Source organism: Anser brachyrhynchus, assembly GCF_964034855.1.
Source record: "Anser brachyrhynchus genome assembly, chromosome: 7".
NCBI classification, from domain to species: domain Eukaryota; kingdom Metazoa; phylum Chordata; class Aves; order Anseriformes; family Anatidae; genus Anser; species Anser brachyrhynchus.
Genome location: NC_137701.1, coordinates 17,960,233 through 17,980,261, shown reverse-complemented (window position 1 = coordinate 17,980,261; position 20,029 = coordinate 17,960,233). Strand labels below are relative to the sequence as shown.

Here is a 20,029-nt window from a genome sequence, read left to right as displayed (position 1 = left end):
GCCTCTTGCTCTCTTGTGTGTGCTGCTGGAGATGTGACTTCTTCCTTCAGCCCAGGCTGGAGATGGAGGCAGGGGATATTCATATTACTGCTTCGTTTTCCTTCAGTTCTTCGGCACGTGTATGAATAGGATGTGCATGTGTATCTATCCCGTGGTGCCTCATGTTTCTTCTGAAGTATGATCTGCCACCGGATTTCTTAGTGTGACAGATGTGAATGGCTTAGCAGTTGTGCTGCCTAATACATGAGATACTACCATGAGTTATCTCTGTGGTGTTTTATTTTTTTTTTCATATTTCTTTGGATTTCTGAGAGCTTAGGCTTCTGGTATTGTGTGTTTTTGTCTCAGGAGAGCTGTATTTCCTAAGCAGCATTAGCCTTCCAGGTCAGCCCTGCCATGCCCCACTGGAGGACCTGCTGTCACTGCTCCTGGCATTGCAGTAGGAGGTAGGAAAGGCTACTGAAGGTGTATGTCTGCATTTGTAGTGTGTGTGCAGGTACACAGTAAGTCTGTGCTGATGGTTTAATTAACCCTTAAGCCTTATATATATGGGCTAGAAAATAATTGTCTGATTTTCCTGTCTTTTCTAACATATTTTTTTTTAAACATTGAACAATTCAAACAGTTCCTAGAGGTTTCTGGTGTATATGATGATTAAAACCTGTGAGGCTTAATTTTAATTTATTTATTTATTTTACTGGTAACTAAATGTTTTTGAAGTTTTTGACTATGCTGGCATGGGAAAAAGCAGCAGTTTCTGTAGATAATTTTCATGGGGAATGTTACTCTGGGCAGTTGCACTTCTAAAAGGAATTTCTCTGAGAATTTCCTTCAGGCTTGTGTTTTTTTCTTAAGATGGGTTTTAATGGGATTTTTTTTTAAAAAAAGTCATTCCCAGTGGAATACTAAAGTAAATGCTTACCTTTTTTTTTTTTTATTGGTTGAATATGCAACATCGAGGTTCTAAACGTTGAAGAAAGTGGCAACAGGTAATATATACAAATGTGAGTAATTTTACTCAGGCCATGTGAAGGGTGTTGGATTTTTGGCAGATTCAAAACAGCTGTGGTGATAGATGGAAACTCCAACTGTAAGAGGTGTAATGGGGAGGAAGTTGTGTAATGACAGGGTGGCTGAAGCTAGCTGAATTTGGCTGAAATGTTATGAAACATTAAGAATATTAAATTATAGTAGTGTTTGTGCTATAAATAATGTTATCTATGTATGTTTGTAATTAATTTAACTGTCTGCATACCTAGGTTTTCCAAGCTGTGAATACAAACCCACAGCTTTCAGCTGTTTCCTCTCAGTATATAGACATATATACACACAAAGACGGAATGTAGACATAAGGGCAGTTAAGAGCTTTCTTTAAATGCTGCTGTGTTTGTCCTGTTGAACGGTGTTTCTAGCACGTCCCCCTTCAGAAGAGCTGAAAAATAGTGGAAGAGCTTTTCAGTGCTGGCAGCTGATAAGCTGGTCAAAGTGAGGTTAGCTAAAGCGTGAAATACAGAAGATAGGAGAAGAACACGAGGGTCATGATGTACAGGCAGTCAAACCAGCGTCTTTTAAGGAAACTTTTAGGCTGAATAGACCAGTTTAGCTATTGAGGTAGGGAAAAAAAAGTGAACAATACTAATATACTGGAGACAACTGCTGAAAGAAGAAAAAACAGAGTTGAAGCATGTGTGTGTGTGCCTGTTTGTTTTAAAAGGGGATTTGGATGAAGTGGCATCCAGAGCTTCCTTCCAACCTGACTTATTCTGACTGCCTTGGCATAACCCAGACACTTATGCTTGCTCCTTACAATGAAAAATAGATGGAGCTTAGTAACTCTGAATTACTTTCTCTGTGTGTTAACCCCAGAGAACCTGCAACTAGTTTGGGTGCTGGCTCCAAGTGAAGTGTGTCAGTATGTGCTTGAGAGGTGTATGTGGTTATGGAGCGTGGCAGCAGGGAGTGAGCTGCTGAATTTCCAAGCCTGCCTTTCTGAGAAAGCTGCAGACTGGTTGTTCAAATGATTTCAATGTGAGCGCCTCCATCACCAGGTTGGAAACTGGTGAATGTTGTATCTTATTTCTTGTATGGATTCACGGCTTTAGGAAGTGAATCTGTGAAGGAGGAGGAGGAAGCTGGAGATTAAAAAAGAGTGAGAGGAGGGGGTCTGGAAAATCACAGAATCCTAGAATATCCCGAGTGGAAGTGACTGTCAAGGATCATTGAGTTCTACACCTGGCTTCATACAGTACCACCCCAAAATTAATCCACATGTCTGAGTGCATTTTCCAAATGCTTCTTGAACTCTGGCAGGCTTGGAGCTGTAACCGCTTCCCTGGGAATGTATTACAGTTGTAACGGCCGAACGATCGGAAGGGCTTCTATAGCGATCCTTTGAAATGCCTCACTGCAGCAGAGAGAACAGTTGCATTCTGGGACAAAATTAAATATTTTTTTGTGTGTGTTCCTTAAAGGTGAATATAGTTTAATACTAGTTGAGAATGCTTCTCTTGAAGAAAATAATGGATTCATTAACTTGGGATGTAAAGGAATCTCTAGTAGATTATGAGCTTTGTATAGAGCTGCAGGGACTTCAAGTAACAGGTGTCGTGGTGTATTAGATTCCAAGAGTAAGTTTCCTGGCAAAAAATCACTTTCCTTCTGGGAAACAGTTTTCTTGCTGTATCCTTGCTTGGGGGATGGTATTTGTGTTTCCAGCAGTGCTGTCCCTGAGCATCTCTTGAAGATTATATGTTTCTCAGTTAAATATTTCACATTTATGAAATTGAAGTCCACTCCAATGGAAAAATCAATAGAAGGACTTTACTTCACACTTTCTGTAACATAACTGGGGTGGGAGAACAAACAGTTGTAGAAACTGTGGTGGTGACTGCTAATTTGACTTACAGATAGACTATGGAGTTGGAGCTTGCTTTGGTGGTTCATGCTGACAGTTTAAATGAGAAAGCAATAAATAATTAAAACATGAACACTGAGGGTGGGAGGTGGAGGGGGCATGACACAGGACATGAGCATACCTCTGACACTTAGAAGACTGAGCTGGAGGGAGAGCAGCCTGGTACAAGGCCCAGGCCACCAGCCAGGACTTCGACACATCAAGTCACTGGGGGTGAGTGTCATTTTCCCCTGGTTCTCTGGTGCCAGTCTCACCTGGACCTTGATTTGTGTGCATGTTTCACAGGGTAGGCAATCCTGAACAGAAATCTATGGCCACATGTCCTGTTTAATAAAGCAATACTAGATTACATGACTCTGAGCAGAGTTTCTGTTCTTGCAGCCACCCCACCCCAGTCACCTGTGACAATCCCGGCATGGGTAAGGTGATGATAAAGAGGATTCGGGTCAAGAGAAGTTTCTGTGAACGTATCACAGGAATGATTTTAAGCTGGTAATTTGACTTCAGGTTCTACCTCTTCCGTGTTTAAAGTTTGTGTTTCCTGGTTTTAATATGTTTCTGGAAAACAAACTTTGTGCAGAAGATAGTTGCAGAAAACAGGATGGGATTGATATAAAATGGAGCATATGTTATTTAGAGAATGAGTCTGGATATAAAGTGTCAGCATGCCTCTGATACTGGAAGGTTAGTTCTGTAGCCAGACAAATTCTATGACTTTCCTTGTAATAATTGTTGATGCATAAAACCTTTCTTTTTTTTTTTCCCCTCTTCCTGTCAGCTAATTGAATTTTATCTTTCTTAGTTCACGTACACTTGACAACCGTGCTTTTTTTCTTCTTTTTGTATGTGTAACTCTTAACTGTGTCCAGGTCATAGTTGCACCTGGCTTAATGTTCTTGGATGACAAAATCACAAGCAAAAATATTCAGTTATCTGGGAGAAAAAAATAATGTTCTCTGACTTTCCCTGTGACCTGTATTTTTGCACATATACTATGGGAAGCTAAACATAAAGCATATGCCAGTCCACTGAGCGGGCTTCTTGGTCCCTTTTATGACTGGCAGTGCACCCTACACATAAAGCCAGTGGTCAATTTGCAGTATACATTTCAGAGTGACATCCAATGCTTTTTTTTTTTTTTTTAAAGTAGCTGCACATTGCAGTTTCAGGAAGAAATATGTCCCTGCCCAGTCACCATAAATACTGCTGTGTGACAGAACTTACAAACAAAATGAAATGTGTGGTTTCTGCCTCTAATTGACACAACCCTGCTTGTGTATTTTGCGAAATGTGAGTTCAGGATTAATAGGGTAGGCCTCAGATCAGAATTTGAGGATTAGAATTAGTCAAGCTGACTAACCCTCAAGCCTTTGCATGACTCTTCGGTAATTCAACATGCTTTTGCAATGCCTGGGAGTTTAAGGAATAGAAGTAATTTCAGAATTAATCTATAATATTACAACAGTTGAAGGGGTTTAAAGCTTGGTAAGCTAGAACTGTTTAAGCTGCGGCTGATGCAAGCTAGGCTCCCAGCACTCTCGAGAAAAGGAGCAGCATCTCATGACAAAGAAGTTTCATTTCTCAATGCCACCACGTGTTCATTGACAAGCTGCATGGGTTTATTTTTCTTTCTTCTGTTCTTCTGTTTCATCTGGCTGTGGACACAATGTACTGTGCTGAGAAATGCAGAAATGCTTGTGGAGGGCATGGCAGCTTTATTCATTTCATACTTTAGCATTTCTGGCAATATTCCCATGTTGAAAGCTGATCGAAACGAACTGCTCTTAGGCCACAGATATCTTGAGGAACGTGCAGTTCTCCTGCCTTCTTGGCTGCTTCTTGGATAGTTTGGAGTGAAAAATGTGTCATAGCTGTGTGATATAACACTGGAGAAAACACAAACGTTAGATAAATCTGTTTAGTTTCTCAGAAACATGCAAATTAATTTTTGAAACTTTTTTTTTTTTGATGCAGCAGGAGTGTGTTCTTGTCCTGTCTTTCATTAGTAATCCGGGTTTCCAGCACTGAGACGTGCTTCTCCAGCTTTTGTCCTTTGATTTATGACGTGTTGGATCTTAACCACAATCCAGTTGACCAGTTCAATTTTTTTTTCCTTTCTTACCTGCTGATTTATGATAATATGGAAACACAGCTCACTCTCTAGGGAAAAAGTGAAATGAAGGGTAAACAAAATGCTTTGAAATTTGCAGAGTGAGCATATCAAGGAAAATCAGTTGTTTTCCTCATGGACTTTTTACCTACTAGTAATGTCAGGTGTTGTTTCTTAATGACAGTGAGTGAAATATTTTTGCAGTTTGTTGGTCACTCTGTCGAGGTGGGCTGTACATTTAAACAATTCAGAAGCAGAATTGAAAGCAATGGTACAACTTCCAAATGTTTCTTGTTTAGAAGGACAAGTCTGAACAGAAGTAAATGTATTTGTATTGTGAGATCCAGAAAATAGTTCAAGCAGACCTCTCTGAAGTTTTTCTTTTTAAGCAATCTCAGTATGCTGCAAAAAATGACTTTCAGTTTTTCAGGTTCCCACAGATTGCAGCACAGAAAATCAATACTTTTTCAGCTAATGTCAATTTTTTCCATTAAAGGATAAATGAGGAAGTGTGAGGCTTCCAGTCTTCTCTGGCTTCTGTGCATTTCCCAGACAGCTAATCTTTATTTATCTTTATATTTTGTATAATGCATACTTAGTGCTTGTCATTTTATTCTCTTTGCCAACCATAGCTTGTGTTTAAGCGTTAAATACTCAAGGCATGTTGGAATTGTGGCAAGTTTTTAAAGCCTTTGTTCAAGTACTTCAGGTTAGGAGGGTGAATGTTTTTATTTGAGCCATGACCAAGCCAGATGTATTTCATTTTTATTACACTGTTTGTTGCTTTAATGATCTTCTAGATCTCCCTATAAACATATTTTGAAAATAACTTAGGTCTGAATTAAGAAAAAAAGTATTTTCTCTATCTGAAGCAAATATGCACTTTGCATTTCTGTTTCTATAGGTTTATCAAGAGTAGCAGGGAACAGCATGATCAAAGGTAGCACGGCAGGTCAAAAGTGAAAGATAGCGTATGTCAACGTTTGGATTTTGCTCGTTATTTTTGTTTTGCTAATAAGAGCATATATGCATATAAGCAGAACGCAGGAGGTACCAGCTTGCATCTTGCTCTGCTAGATGCATGTAGAGAAAATACTTCAGGTCAACAGTGCTCCATTCTAGGAGGAGATGGATCTTGCAATGATACTAGAATATTGCTAAAGTTTCTCCTATGATATTTGCTGCAATGTTTGCCTGAACGTAAAAGTAATCTTACATTGTAGCAGTGGCTTACAGGGACTGTGTGGTATGAAGTTTCACCCAATGAGCTACAAAGACCTACATAAATGTAGATGGGGAATGTGGGATCTCTGAAAAAAGGCTATGTGGGGAACAACCGAACTCGATGTATTCAGCAAAGTTGCTCTGTTGTTGGGAATGCAGTGCCAGAAAATTTAAGCAGAGAGAGCATATTTTCCACTTTGGGGCATGCCTGAGTTTATGAAGCTGCCTTCCTTGTTCATCCGCAGTGCAGGACTGTGCTGGGCAGTGAAGCGTCACCCAGCAGTAGCTCAGATCATGGCCCCAAGAAATGTGCTTGTATCTGCAAATCTCCATAGTTGTATACTTTGGTTAGTAATGCTGCAGCAAGTTGAGCAGCATATTTCAGTATTTTTCATTATAATAAACATTGTACATGCTTCAGTACATTTAGTACCATGTTCCAGTTCTTTCTGCACACAAAAACATTTTTCCATCTTTGTTATTAAACAGTCTATCTGTAAGGACAAAGTCATTCGCAAAGAAAAGAGCTTAGAGGAAAAAGTAAATGACAAAGTCAAAATCAAGCAAATCATTCCCAGTGCTATTACTATATTGAAGAGAGAACATGACATTTTGCAAGTAGTTCAAAGACTAAAACGTAAAAATTTAAAAGGAATGAATAACAGACTTCAAACTCATACCAGCCATTTGGCACAGTTGCCCGTTGACTTGCTGAGGCTCTAGCTGGAGTTGCATGGAACTGAAGACCAGCGCATTTCCTAGCTGTAGAGAGAGTTTTAAAAAAGTTCATGCATCCGGATGAATATGAGATTTTTCTTTCCAGAACACTGCCATTTCCAACTGAGTATCTGAACTGCTTTTTTTTTATTATTTTTATTTTTTCTTCTTTTTCCTCTCTTCTTATTAATCCTCCTTTTGGAATGCTGGTATTTGGGAAGCTGTCCCAAAACACTTACTTGTCAGGTGTCGCTATGTAGCTTTAACACAATCTTACAAGCCCTTTTTTCTGGCCTATTTATTTGGTGGTGTTTCAAGAATTATTTTACTGCTATTTTCTGATGTTGACTAATTTTGGAACAGGTATTTCATACAGCATGGGAGTTTCTCTCCTGTATAAATGGCTATGGGCATCTTGGCTGAGGTTTCTGACACATATCTGGATACATGGTGACTTAGGACTAGGGAGTGTGACAAAAATAAAATGAGGTACTTAAAAAGAGTGACTTGCAGTTGGAGTGATTTCTCCTTCAAAGGAAGAAAGAATTCTGTAACAGAACTTGATAGTTGATATTGAGATAAAATAAGTGTTAACAAAATGTTTTATGATGTTCGGGTATGAAACTGTCCTGAAGTGCTCTTTAGAAAAAAAGTGGATAAATGAAATATTTTTGTCTGTCTCTTGAGTGGAAATATGCACATTCATGAAGAGTTTCAACTGAAAAACATGGAATAGGACCTAAGTTTGAGAAGAACACGGATACGTCTCTGCAACTCAGTCCTCTGATGCAAATTTCTGAATGTATATTTATTTGTAAACATGCCAGAATTATGACTGCATAATATGTAATAATGCGCAATAATTTTTGAGATAACATCTATGTATAAATAGATATATCATTGTGTATTTTCACTGTTTAGATGGTAGATGGCTCACAGTCAATGCAGCCAAACAGTTTTATTCTTGTGAATTGACAAATGCTGAGTTGCCTTGCCTATAACCAGAGGTCGTAACTTGTGAATGGAAACAAGGAGCTGAGGGAGAAAATTTTAGCTGTATTTACATTTTTGTTGTGCCTTTATGGTTTTTAATATATTATCATTTTTAATATAGTAGTGTATTTAATACTTTAGGTGTTACTCTTGCATGTAATATATTTTTCAGAAGTATTCTTATGCCTAGATGTTTCTGTCAGGTAATGTTACAAAATTTCTCTGTAGCTATGAAATCAGTAGGCAACAGTAAGAGAGGCTTAAAAACGAGATGCTGAACTTCAAACCGGGAGTTGTGTGGCACTAGAAGTACAGGAAAAACCGATGGTTTGAGATACAATTTCAGACTCAAAATGTTTAGGTCTTCAGGGCCAGCAAAACATGAAGTAAAACACTCTGTCCTGTGGTATTTTATAAATCTGTGCCCTTCCTCTGAAACAGGGAAGAGGTTGCTAGTGTTTTGGCCACCAGTTTTATGCATGCAAATTTATCCTTACAGCCTGTCAGTATTTTGTTGAACCTTGTGGTGGAATATTTAAATTTCTCAGCATCTCAAGTGAGAGTAGGAAGCTCTCAGAGCGAGGGAGCTCCCTGATTTGTCAAGGTCAGTGAACAAGAAGAGGAGCAATACTTGTTGGACCTGCTTTGATCAGAGGAGGTGGTAGCCAGCATGGTGTCTTGGCTCTGGCCAAGACCTCAAATGAAGTCGTGCAGTGGTTGTTACCAGCAGCGGTGGAGGTGTGGGTAGGATCCTGGCAACTGGGGAAGTCAGTGATACAAGAGTGTAGAAGTCTGCTATCATGGAAGAAAATGCTTAGTTTCCTGGCTTCCTCTTCAGGTTGAGATTCAGTCCTGCTAGAATTGCAGGTATGTTTAATACTTTATTAAAATAGTAACTGAAACAACCAGGTTTTTGTTCAGCTGTTTACTGCTGGAGGTCTTTTTCTTAGCTGAAATGCAGTGTAATTTAGATCACTCTTTAATCTAAGTGATAGAAACCATACATACTACTTTTCTTGCCAGTATGTCAGTACAGAATGTCAACAAAATGTTGTTCATTTTGCTGCTAGTGTATTTTATTAAATTCCAACATATAGTCTTTGATAGGAAAGCAATATGGCATTTAAATTGTTTGATAGTTTATGTTGTGTTTTGATTTATTTTATTTTTAATTGGGGAGGGGTGTCCCATCTTCCTGCCTCTAAATATTGTACAAAGTCCCTAAAAATGATTTGGTTCAAGTGAAGATGAGTGTGGATGCCCAAGAACAGCACAAGTCTGTGATTCTGTAGTGTCTCTGTCCTGCAATTGGAAGCACTCGAACACTATCCCATTGGAGTCCCACTGGAGCAGATGAAGGGCCGTGTATGCTGGAAACTCCATGCTCTGCATGTACATATCTGTACCAGCAAAAACATCTTCCCCAAATTAGCTCAGAATTGAAAACAAAATAAAAATGCATGAAAACATGTTGTTAATGTTTTTGTTTGTTTGTTTGTTTTTCACTCCTCCCTTTCAGAGTGTCAAATAATGCAAGGAGTGTTTTAACTCCTCAGTTACATATATAGGTCCTCAGAAAATTAATATACTGTCAGTAGTAGTAATTTTAAGGAAAATTCTTACTTTAATTTTCTTTTTATTTATCTCCTGAATGCGGTTCACTACTGTCACTTCTTTTATTAATGTTCCAGAATGCACAATAATATGTAATAGAGAATTATGACTCCTGTTTTCTCTTCCTCCAGACTTAAATGAGAAAATGTCTTTTCCTATCTGTTTATATTCTGTATGTTAAAGTTTCATTATAAAATTGAAAATGCCTCTGCATATGTTTTGTGAAAGTTGAAAGCCACTGAATGATAAGCCAGGATATCGCTGACCTTGTTGGTGTAGTAAGTGCTGGAGTCAGTGTTTCAGGATGCACAACACCTCAATAGTCAGTTTTCTACAACATGGGTTTCTTTAGAGGGTCTTGCTCAAGTGTTCTCAATGGTAGAATCTGCTTTCTCATGTTAAAGAACCGTAGTTCTTTCCTTGGACAGTGAAAATTATCTGAAAAGGTAAAACTAATGTAAGAAACAACCACCATTCTGGAGTAAGAGAGGTCAAGAAAATTTTGGCCAAAAATGGTTGCAAGTGCTTGCAAATCCAGCCAAGCAAAGATCTTACAGGAGCTTCACAACCAGTATTGTCTAAATAAGTCCATCAGAAATTACTGAATTTGTATCTTTTACTATATTGAGTGAGAGCTATTCTTAGGCTTTGGGAACTGGAATGATCCATGGGAAAAAAGCTTGAGTTATAGTTAAGGCAACTTCCTCAGAAAAGTACTGCGAATGGTTCTGAGAATATTTTTCTCCTCCACGTGGAAGTTGAGCACACGATGGCGGTGGCACCTTAATTCTGCTGAGCCCTGTGTCACTGGCATCCCTGCACAGCACACTTCTTGTGGTGCTTCCCCAGGGGCTTTCAGCTGCTGGCGGGGTGGGACTGTGAGGCCTCTCAGGTCGAGGTACATCTTGCCCTCACTAGGTGGTCCCATTACTTCCTAGACCTTATATTTCGTATGTATATGTGCTTATTTATACAGTGCTACAGTGTGTGTATGTTTGAAGAAAGTCAGGGAAGATAGACATTACACAAAGGAATGAGGGCTGGAGAATTCTCTGTGTGTTACAGAGCAGAGATTAAAGTGAAAACAGAGTAAACGCAGATTAAAATATATATATATATATATGTTCTATATTTGTGGTAACATCTTAAATTATCTATTGGAAGTTTCTGCCTAGCATCTGTCACATGGTTCTCCAGTGTAAGTGAGAACCAGAGACATAGAGGCAGATCTGAACTTGCCGTGGATCAGGCAGAAAATGCAGAGGCAAGACTTGCATCCACAGATGATTTTTAATTCTGTTAGATTAAAAAGCACAGTTTATGGGTTCAGTATGCTGAACCCCTTAAAAAGTTGAAGTTTTGTACCTTTGTTAGTAAATTCAGATTAAATTTAGCAAAAAATTTCCATTAAAGCAAAAATGGAGAAAAAAATAGAAGTTTCATTTGAGTAAGTTTGCAATGAAATGCTCACATTGGTATGTCTTAATGTTGAAATGGACTTTTCTTCCATGTTACTTGAAACTTCGTCTGTCTTCCTTCTGTTGGTCCCTGAACTAAAAAAAATCCACTGTTTATACAGCCAAAGTAGGTTCTTTTTTCAGTTAAGTGTTTGACGTTTATGAAATATGTCAATAAACATGCCTGAGGAAAAACTTGCCTGTTCCAAAAATGTAAGGCAGACTTTTCTAGTTAAGAAAAGCCATCCTAGCATATGGTGCATTTCTTCTAAGATGCAAAATATTCATATACTGAGATGAACCTTCTGGAGGAACTTTGAAGCAATAGCTACTGCTCTCAAAGCTTCTGCCTTTATTTGTTTCAACAGAGACTGACTTTCTGAAAAAAATTCTTCCTAATCTCTAAAAGATGTTAATAGTGCCCTGCCAAACTGTTGTTGACAATCTATTTCTTGTAGGATGCTGTTGTATATAAACAGGTTTTTAATTTATTTTTTTTCAAGCCCTGAGAAACATTCAGATTTGTGTTCAGCTTGAGTCTAGAATAGCATTAATGTTTCTGGCATGGTAGTTGTTTTAGTCCTGTATGACAACTGTGTTGCACACATTATCTTAGATGGCTGTAGTGGCAGAATAGATTGAGTTTTATACATGATCGACATGTTACTGCATTCAGAGCTGCCTCATCTATTTTTTCCAGTGTCTCACTTGCTGTAGCACTGACCTGTGTTCGGTTCCACCATGCTAGGGTGACCTTCACACAGCCCAGGAAAAAACGTCTTGTTTGCTCAGCATCCCAAAAGACAATTAAGAGTGGTTGCCTGAGCAACATAACATCCTTGTCAAATACCACAGGGATCGCTGTGATGCCAGTTGGAACCTTTCATCAGAAGTGGCACGCTTCCATGCTCAAAACAGTGGAGCATCGAAGGAATGTTGTTGCTTCCCATTTGCTTTTTGTCTTTGCTTGGACTCTTCTCTGATGAAGCGGTGGAAAATAATCAGAGGCATGGAGTAAACAGATGAGTAGAAAAAAATGTAAAAAGCGACATGAAGAAGGAAAGGAGTCCCCTGGGAAGGAGTGGGGAGATGCTCCTCGTTGTGTACGAAGGAGCAAAACAGTGGAAAAAATCAAACAGAGGAAAGCATAGAAAACCATTTAGAAAAGGAGAATAAGGAAAACATGGGAAATATTAAAGAGTGATATAGATGGGTAAAAAAAAAAAAAAAAGGCATCTTTTTCCAAGCATCTTGGAACTGTTGTGCTAAAACTGCATTTCTTCATGGGAGTTTTTTGTCATTGCTGAAAAATCTCTATTTCAGTTTTGTTTTCTTTTGTTTGTTATTAAAAAGAAATCAACAGCCTTATCGGTGCTTTGATATTTGCTTTTGTTTCCCTGATACAAAACCTGCCAAAGATTCCTTCTGGGTGCAGGTGGCTTATCAGTTCTGTGTGGTTAAGGCACTCTTGTATTTTGTAGCCAACAGCACACAAGGGAGCAATATGGCTAGTACCACATCTGTCTGCCTTTTTTCTTCCCAGCTTGAATGAAGAGCTACCTACTTACAGCTAGGATAACCGCGGGCAGGCCTTGGCATCAGGCCAGGCAAAGGCTCACGTCTCTGCATCCGGAGCAGGATGCTGTAGCTGCTTTACTGCTGCTAACCCAGCTTATTTTCCTGGTTTTATACACGCACTGTCTGTGACCGTTTGGATAGCTTGTGTGTTGTTCAGGGTATTTGTTGAATATATCTGTTGAGAGCATTTGAGCTTTTTAATACATTTTGAGCAATTCAGAATTGACTGTTTTCTTCAGCCAGCAAAGAATTACACAATGTGAAAGTCCTTCAGAATAAAAGCTAACCCATGAGAAGAGAACAACAGAAAAACAGTTAAATAAGAAATAACTTCTTTCACTAGTTTTCCTGAGAAAGGTGTGTGTATCTTTTTTAGTGTGTCACCTGAGGTGTCACTAAGAGTGGCTTTATTCTACAATTTAGATGCCAGTTCAGTTCTTGCAGAAAGACACTCCTTGTTAGTCCAGAACTGGTTGTGTTCTCCTTTAACTGCTTTTCTGCTGTGTAATTTCATTACCGATGATGTCATCTTAAGGCTTTTTGCTCCAGTAGTGTAGTGTGATGTGATCGACAAAACCTGTTACACTGATGTGCATCCTAATTTATTAAAATCTAATTTTCACTGGTCTTCTGTAGTATTCTGCTCTGTCAGCTACTTTTAATGTGGCTGCTATTGCAGACAATCACATGGGGGAGCCATGCATGTGGAAATGGGGTTAGGAATGGGGTTAGGAATTGGGGTGCACTGGCTTACAAGTTACAGGGCTCTATCACAAGCTACAGCAAAAGTCACCCCCATTCTCCAGACTGCTAAATAGGTGGTATGAATTTATTCGATATTTTTATAGGGCACTCCTGTTCATGTCCTGTGTATGTTATGATTTCACTAGTGTCCATGTTATTGCATGATGTTTTGATATCAGTGTGAACTTTTGATTGTCTATTCAGCTACTTACAGGAACACCAATTGCCACGGTAGCAGAACGTAACAAATCTGCTACATAAAAGTGCTGGTGAAGTTTGCCCTGTCCTTCTAGACTCAGTCTTCAGAGTGCCCCATTTCAAAGGATCTGTTTTCATCTTTTGGAGAGTCTGGGCTTGATTTTGTTTCCATTTTTGCTAACATGTTTATAAACCTGAAGCAATTGAAGTAGCTAGGCATATAAACTAGTCATCCTGCTCTATGAATTAGAGCAGATTTCTCTCAAGAGCTTTGTGCAGCCAGCTTTCTAGCCAGGCTGTCTACTGCTGGGAATTATTGTTTTGTTCAGATTTCAGGTCTAAATACAGATTTAGGAGGTTATTTTTAGGATATATATTTTTTTTCCCAATATTGACTTTAATCTCTAAAACCTAACTAATGAAAATGAAAAGATGATACATTTGGATGCACTGTCCACAGTATAAAGCATCTCTATATAGAGGAGATTTTTTTAAATTTATTTTAGAGAATAAAGAATTATATATTTTTACAGTGTGGCTGTAGATAACATTCTTCCTATCATTTCCTATGTGTTATAAATAAGAAACAGAGAGGCCCAGCTTAATTTTCCCAGTGCTTAGAATACATTCTACTGAAGTGTTTCTTCCTTCTACCTTCTCTGTTATGTGTATATAAAAAATCATTATTTTCGTCCATTGACTAGAAGGAAAAAAAATAAGGTAGAAAAAAAATTATTTACTTTTTCATACAACAGCAGGTTACTTTATCTTTTGCAAAGCTGTGTATTTCATAGCTTGTTCAGTAAATTCTGTCTGGTGTACCTAGATTATCTCCTATTTTAAACACTACATTCATTATAATATTCAAAGTAGTTTTAATCTCCTTTAAAAAAAAGACCATTCTATAATTGTATAACTTTTTTCTTTCCTCTTCCATTTGTCTCCCTCACTTGCAGCATGATTAATCTTCTTAGTTTCTATTCTTCCGATCCCATATTTCCCAGGAGATTTCTATGTATTATTATTTTTATTAGATTAAAATAGAATTCCTGAAACCATTTCTGTATGTCTGCTATTAATGTAATTGGGAAGGGACTCCCTGGGCTGCTTAATTTATTTATTTATTTGCTTGTATCCATACGCTGGAGTGCATTGTCATATATTGTTATGCAAGTCAAGTGGATTGGTGAGTCACTGTGGTGTTAGTCAAAAAAACACCTCATTTTACTTAACTCTTCAAAGGTATATGGTCATTGGTAATGAATTATCTCTTGACTTCACTGATATTTTTACTATTTCTTAAAATGTTACTGTGGCATATGTAGTACATGTACAGAACAGAATAAGGAGGAGTATTTACTGGCATGCAGGTCGTAGGCAAAGGGTGCAAACTAAATGCCAGTAACAGAGTTCTTGCATGCAGTTCAAGATCTGCCTCTAGCATTGATACTTCCAGAATTAGTTTTTTAATAACTACATAGTGAGTTTTGATGTCAGAAACTGATCAAGTAGTATAAAAAGTTAACAGGCAACTTTCAGAATAGGACTGCACTTTTATATACATCAGGGAATTAAGAGTATAGAAAGAGATGATAGCTGTCTTCTGATGATGACCTGCTACATAACACAAGATAGAAACCTTCATTCCTGCAACAATCCTGTGATATCCAATTGAGCTGCACTATGTTTATTTTTAGCAATAATTCTGCTCTTCATTTTTACCAACTTTATTTAGAAACATAACACTATGGAAGTAGAAGAAACCACCTGAGGTACTGCTTTCAGCCTGCAGTGTCATATGCAGTTTTGTAGTGGACATTAAGTCCAGAAAGTCTATACAAGCCCTTGTTCTACCAGAAGTCAGAAGTATGCCCATCATCGTCTTATTGCATCAAAATCCCAGAAATGGAAGTGCAATGCACTACCAAGAGAGCAAGACCGTCTTCGTTGTCCTGAGGTACTGCAGTGACTTGGAAGTGTTGATACGTCTCCAGCAGTGTTCATACTCACCTGTCACATGCCATGCTGCTTTCTTTCTTGCAATCTCTCCGTAAGTCCTGGCAATTTGAGCAAGAGGAAAAACTTGTGCTTAATCCTAGGAAACTGTACCAGTCTTGATCTGGTGATCAGATCAGCCCTGGAAGTGTGCGAGTTCTTGATACAACTGACCTGTATCTTCTATACATCTCTGATGGTTCACAACTGCAGCAATGTGGTGGGGGAGAAAAAGGCCACTTTCTTGTGTGCACAGACTGCTGGCACCAAGGGTGGAACGTGATCCCATTCAATTAAGGAAAAAGAAACAGCAAACCCATTGTTGTTCAACATACCTTTCATCAGTGTCTGTTGTCTTTCCTGTGCTGTAATTTTTTGTAGCACTTGTTTATGATACAATGGATAATAGTAGATTTTGTCATAATTTTAGCTCATTGTATTTTCCAGGATAACAGTAATTAATAAGCAAAGTTATGTTCAAATAGGAAGAAAACGAAGGGAGGATTTTATGCGTTACAAAATCTAGTCAAAATAATTGTTTTAAAGATTCAGCTGTGGATTCTCACAATACTGCAGCTGATCTAATTTCTGAGAGAATTTATTTTTAGAGTATTAGTTTTATTGATAGCCTAATAAGATATGTGTGTATTATTCAAATCTTTGCATTTCAGTTAGTATACTGCAGGCGAATTTAGTTGTTAAAGGACTGATTTTTTTTAATTGAAAATTTACAATCTTTGTTTCTTTCTGAATGACAAATGACAGTAAATAATGCAACAAAGTCTATCAACAGATATGAGCACAATACGAGCTATTGAAGAACACTAATTATCTATACTTAGGGAAGGCCATTTCTTAGATGTATATATTCTGTTTTTCATTCTGGTACATGCATACTTTTAATTGGAATGCTTTCAATATAGTGCTGGGCTCATAGTTTTGACTTCTCTTTCTTTTGATATTTTTATTTGCATGACAAGTTTGAGGATGCTCTTTTATAAGTGATTTGTACTTTTCCTTAGTCTGGAACTGGTGCACACTTACCCTGTGTGGCTTCAAGGAGTGGGTGGCATTGCCAGGTGTAAAGGAGCTGCAGGTAAACATCTGGTGGCCCAGCTGTGCTGCTCATGATAATGATGGATATACACCACCACATGGGACACTGTACTCGTCTTAAGTTATTGGGGGTTGGTTTTGTCCCATTGTTTTTAAGGGTGATATATTTGGCCATTGTATGCTGCATCTGATGAGGCTCTTCTGGCTCAAGAAAGAAAACACGAGCAGCACCTGCTGCTTTGCAGTAGCTTTGTAGCGCTGTCAGTCTTCACAAGCATGTTAGCTCTTCCAAAGAGCAAGTGTTTAATGACACTGTTTTCTTCTTGGTGGGTTTCCTTTGCAAGTGATATGTTCCTTAGGAATGGATCTGTTTATTTTGTGGGACAGATCACAGTGACAAAAGTATTTGTGTTCTTTCCATGTACCTCTTGGAGTAGGAAATGAGGCCTGTTAAATGACAGTGTCAATTTCATTCATGTTGTTCTGGTGACAAATATGTGTGTCATATCTTTGAACTTGCTGTACAAATGCATAGACATTTTATTTTTGTCTGTCAACATTTCCATTTTCAAGTATTTATTAAATCATCTCAGCCAGGATGCTGCTTTTAATAATACCAAGTCTCCAGTCTGGTGCTGTAGTATATTTGAACTTAAGTATTTCTCTAATTATTGGTTCTTGCTAAATTCTTTCAGCTCACTAGATGTGTGAACGGTCAAAATCTAAAACATTAATTTTTCAGGATAAATAAGACACTTCAAAATTGAATAGTACCATTGTGAGTAAAATGTCTAATTTGTATGTGTGCTTAGGGCACTGCAGAGCACTGCTGGTATCGGCAGCGTGGAGCATGGGCAGTGAGTCACAGACATGCTACTGTCCTAGCTGACTTCGTAGGAGGGAGAATAATGCAAACCCTGCATTCCTCAGCTCTGGCTGCTCTCCAGGGGCTTTCAGGCAAGATTGTGCCAGTTGCTCTAGTGGCTTTTGTGATGGCAAAGCTTTTCTTTATTGCATTGGTAACTCCTGTGACTTTTTTGGATAAAGGAGACCACTAACTGGTGTTAGTGAAGAGTGAGATTTTGTTGCTACTAGTCTGTTTTAAAACTGTGACTTAGTGGCCTCTGACTCTTCCTGAGCTTTGAATTACAGCTCTGATTTGAGATGGATGTGCCAGCTTAGCTGTATAGGAAATAACTAGGATTCCTTTTATAAATAAAATGATGAATCTTGGGTTTGTTCTAATATGGAATCACAGTAAAATGTACAAATTTAGGAACTTTTATAAAACATCCCTCATTCCTCTAATTTCTGCCTTTCGTTTCATTTTTCTTTCTAAACATATGAAGAAAAAGAAAAGTGCTTTTTTTTTTTGTAGAAAATATATATGCAGATGCGTAGTATTGTACCATTTTCTCCACATCACAGAGAAGCGCTGTTTGAGTATTTGGAGATTTACAAACATCTGCCTCTATATGGCTAAACAACAGTTGGAAGAGAGGTAGTTTGACATTCACCTGCTATTAAAATACAATGAAATAGATACAGGTCTGTAGGGCAAATACAGCAAAATGTAGGTATCGTTTATTTCTGTCCATTTCCTTAAGCTGTAGAATGTCATTGTGGTATTTACATTTGATGTTTTAATAACCTTCCATGTTCAGTAACTCTGTCAACAGAGAGAATGTAGTTGCATGCAATTTTTATTTCCCTTGGAGTAGCAGTTAATATCTTGGAGTGTGGTTTTCTTTAAGGGAGAACTGTTCAGTTAATTTCTCAATTGCAGAGAACTGTATCAAGGTGTTAGTTTGATGAGTGCTATCCTGTGCTCTCTGTTCTTTTAATTTCTCCATGCTGCTTGGAGCTCCCTGATTTCCTGAAACCCATTCGGAATGGAAGTAGCAGTTGCACTCTCCAGTTCGCAACCACATGGAAAAAGGAGAGATTCTTTGATGGTCAGTGACAGACATTTTGAACACCACTTCTCGTGCCATCTTGTTTAGACAGGTCTTTGTGGTGGCTGAATAGTTGAGGGTTATGAAGTATATGCTGTATGACATGCACAACAGTTAGATCAAAAAGAGTTGAACTGACATGCAAATAGATGTGGACTACCTGGATAGTTCTGTTTATAACCTAGCTTCTTCATAGTGAAGTGCAATCAGTTTTGTTTAAAGTTTGTGAATACTGTTTGTTGGGGTGTATTGTGCTCAGGACAACATAAGGAATTGTATTTATTTATTTATTTATTTATTTATTGCAGCCCTCTTTGTTTTATGTTAGTAGGTGCTTCAAAATTGTAGGCAGAAATATCCAGGTAATTGATCATATATTGGAGTTTCTATTTGTAGCAGACTTTCATATGGCTTTAGTCAAGGTAGCATTCTCTTTTTGGTTTCTAAATCATAATTACATACTGATGTAATGTAGCAAAAAGTAAGAGTGTTTTAGCTGATGAGGTAGAACTAGAACATTCAGTGTAGGCAGGTTGGTTTTCCCCCCTTCCTACATTTTATCTAGTAGGGTCATGATCGGAGGTTTTTTAAGAGGAAGAATACTAACTTTAGTTTATGTCCATGTGGAACAGATAATGTGTTTGTAGCTAGAAGATGTTTGAAAGAAAGGGTACATAAAGCCTTTGGCTCTATTCCATTTACTTGAATGTACCATCTTTTTGAACATTTCATCATAGCTTCTGTGATGAGTCATTTCCGACTCAGGCAAAGAAAAAAAATATCTGTGAAGAAGCCTGGCTTTGAAATGATAATGACATCCAGGACAGAATAAAAATATGGAATGTTGGAAATCTGAATATCAAATTCTCCTAGCGTTTCCATTCTGAATGCTTTTATTTCTCTAGTGGATGAAGTCATGAAGAAAATCTTGCTCAAAAAACTATTTCCAGTTAACAGAAACTACTGTTAATCTGATAATACAACAAACGAGTTAGTTGAATATTCTTGAAATAATTCGTGTTGTATAACCAACCAATTGTAGTTGACTTAATGAAGTGCTACATATGATAGGTTACTCTTCTGAGCTAAAAATCTGTGAACTGCTAGCTTTCAGTTAATGTTCCTCAGGATAGCAAGGGGGTAGTTGATTGCCATGTGAATGTATAAAGGTGGTGGTAGGGGAAGAGAAAGGCGACAGACATGTAAATGACAACCCTTTTGCTCTGATGTATGGAACATACAAAAGTGCAGTCCTTGTGGTCTTTTTGATGTAGAAGTGGTAGAACAGGGCCATTCTCCTGTCCTTGTCCCTCCCTATCCTGTTTTGAGTGAGCCTTTACAGAAAAACCCCAACGCTCGTGCCAGTTTTTGTGTGCTAGACAGGGGCATGTTCTGCATTCACTGTTGACTTAGTCTTGCATGTAGTCACAAGCCATTCACAAATCAGTGCTTTTTCTCTTTGAAAAGAGAAAAC

The 20,029-nt window shown here is 38.1% G+C and overlaps 1 protein-coding gene across 9 annotated transcripts in view; it reads left to right on the top strand.

The window, feature by feature from the left end:
• Positions 1–20,029, top strand: part of OSBPL6 (oxysterol binding protein like 6) — a 99,218-nt gene that overhangs the window by 2,149 nt on the left and 77,040 nt on the right. The window lies entirely within an intron of this gene.